The sequence below is a fragment of the Vicugna pacos genome, chromosome 1 (assembly GCF_048564905.1).
Source record: "Vicugna pacos chromosome 1, VicPac4, whole genome shotgun sequence".
Lineage (NCBI taxonomy): Eukaryota > Metazoa > Chordata > Mammalia > Artiodactyla > Camelidae > Vicugna > Vicugna pacos.
Window position 1 is genome coordinate 50,618,137 of NC_132987.1, and position 2,630 is coordinate 50,620,766.

Here is a 2,630-nt window from a genome sequence, read left to right on the forward strand (position 1 = left end):
AGGTCTTAGGAGCAGAGCAGTGGATGTAATATTTTGAAGAGTATAGTATAGTTGGGAAGATATAAAATATATAAATTAATAAAAATAAATGTTGACAATAAATACGAACCCTGCATGTACTGGAGGGAAACATGTTTATGTATTGATTGGTTTCTACTTAAAAATAAGGTCAGAGACATCAAGTAGACACCGTAGTGCCTGGCAATACCTTGTCAGTCTCTGGTCCACCTTCTCTTTCCTCAGATTTCCTATAGCCCTTCTTCTCTTCTCACTTTTAACACAATTCATAAAAGAGAAACAACTTATCTTTCTACTACCACATCTACCGTCCTAGTTGGATTTGTGTTCCTGTGCTCTGCCTTCCCATTTATGGACAGGGATAAGGCGTCCCTGTTCCACCCAAGGTCAGATCCTCTGCTTGTACACAGAAGCCAACCTGCTCTTGTCTACTCAAGGGCATCATGTAATAATCCCATCTTTAAAGTAAAACTTCTTCTTTGACTTCATGTGTTTCTCTACACACTGCCTTATTTCTCTGCTCCCCTTTGTAGCAAAACTCTCTAAAAGAGTTGTTGATTTTTAAATTCCATCCTTATTGAGGTATAATTGACACATAAAATTGTAAGATATTTAAAGTATTCATTGTGGTGATTTGATATGCAGATACATAATGAAAGGATTTCCCATCATCTAATTAACTAACACATCCATCCCCTAGTATAGTTATCATTTTTGGAGGATAATGAGAACATTTAAGTTCTACTTTCTTAGGAAATTTAAATGATATAAATTTTAATGCTAAATTATAGCCAAGATTATACAAGAGGGAGAGTCTCTTCAATAAATAGTGTTGGGAAAACTGGACAGCCACATGCAGAGGAGTTGTCTATTCTTTTTTTGTGTGTGTGACAGCTACTTAATTTGTATTAATCTTACTCAGTAAATACATAGAATGTTAAGTAACTTTTATAGTTGAAGATGCTGAGGAGACTGTAGGGGACATGCTTCATTTCTTGCTGGTCTTTACTGCTGACTTGGTGACCTTGCCTACAGTAGATGACTTCTTATATACTACCTTGATGATTCCAGTGGCCACTGTCTGTCTCACGTCCTACACAGTGGAATGGCTTAGTGGTGGGTATGCAGAGAACATCTTCATACACATGGCCTTGCCAAGGACCATTGGCACATTGCCTGACTTCATGGCCTAGGGGTTGTCCTCCAGCTTCATGCCTGAACACTGATCAGTCTTTTCCCTCAGATCAGCAAACTTGCAGGAGATGTGGGCTGTATGTCTGTCTGGCCCTGAGGAATAACTGGCATGAATCTGCCAGCTCTTGGTTTAAAACAGTTACCTGTACCACAAAGCTACCAGCCTCCATGTAGGGGGATGGGAGTTGTTCTGCTGTCTCCATTCACATTTCTACAATGAATGTCCTTCAGGCATACTCTTCACATTGAAACCCATGTTGTCACTAAGCAGGGCCTCAAGCAGTGTCTCCTGGTGCATCTCCACAGACTTGACTTATGAGATGAGGTTGGTGGGGCAAAGGTGACCACCATCCCAGGTTTCAGGAAGCCAGTCTCCATATGGCCCATCGGCACAGGGCCAATGTTCCAATCTTGTACATGTCTTGCAGAGGCAGCCTCAGGGTCTCATTGACTAGTTGAGTGGGAAGGAGAATGGATTCCTGAGCTCCAGCAGAGTCATCCCTGAGGAATTTCCCTCCTTCCTCTTGACCTTCCAGCCCTTGAACCAGGACATGTTGGTGCTGGGCTATGCCAGCCTGAGATAAGCATGAAGGCCACAGCAGCCAAGTTGTAGCCAGTCTTCTTGATGTAGGCTCTCACTTCCCAGGTGATCTTGTGGAAGTACATGGTACTGTAGATGGACTTGGTGGAGTCCATCCTGTTGATGGCCATGATGATTGGCTTCACACCCAGTGTATAGGCCAGTAGCATATTCTCACAGGTCTGTTTATTCTTGGAGTGTCTGCTTCAAATGCGCCCATGCTGCTGGACACGATGAACACAGTGTAGTCAGCCTGGGATGGGCCCGTAATCGTGTTCTTGGTGAAATCTCCATTGGCTGGGACATTGATGATGGTGATGTAATTTTTGGTGGTCTCAAACTTCCACAGGGAGATGTCGTGGTGATGTCACATTCTTTCTGCCTTCAGTTTGCCCGGCACCCAAGCATACTTGAAGGATCCCTTGACCATCTCTGCTGCTTCCTTCTCAAACTTCTCATAGTTCTCATTAATGCCCCACACTTGTAGATGAGATGCTCAGTGGTGATGGATTTGCCAGGGTTCATATGGCTGATAATGATAATATTGATATGGGTCTTCTTTTTGCCCACAATGTTAGGTTCATTAGAGTCACTGCTGATCCAGATATTAACAAGAGGTGCAGCAGCTGTGAAGCAGGACTTGTCTATTATTGATGCTCCATTTCCCTACCTCCCATTCTTTTTGTAACCCATGCCAAGCAGAATTTTCTCCCACTACTCCTTTCTGAAGGTCACCAACATCTATCTTGCCAAATGAATGGTCACTTTTGACTTTATTTTACTTTCTCAGTCATCTTTGACATTTCTCTCCTCCTTGAAATGCTATCTTTACTTACAT

General features: G+C 42.7%; 1 pseudogene; it reads right to left on the reverse strand.

The window, feature by feature from the left end:
• Positions 1-1,006: 1,006 nt before the first annotated feature.
• LOC102530744 (elongation factor 1-alpha 2 pseudogene) lies at positions 1,007-2,356 on the reverse strand (annotated as a pseudogene).
• Between the last annotated feature and the right edge of the window lie 274 nt (positions 2,357-2,630).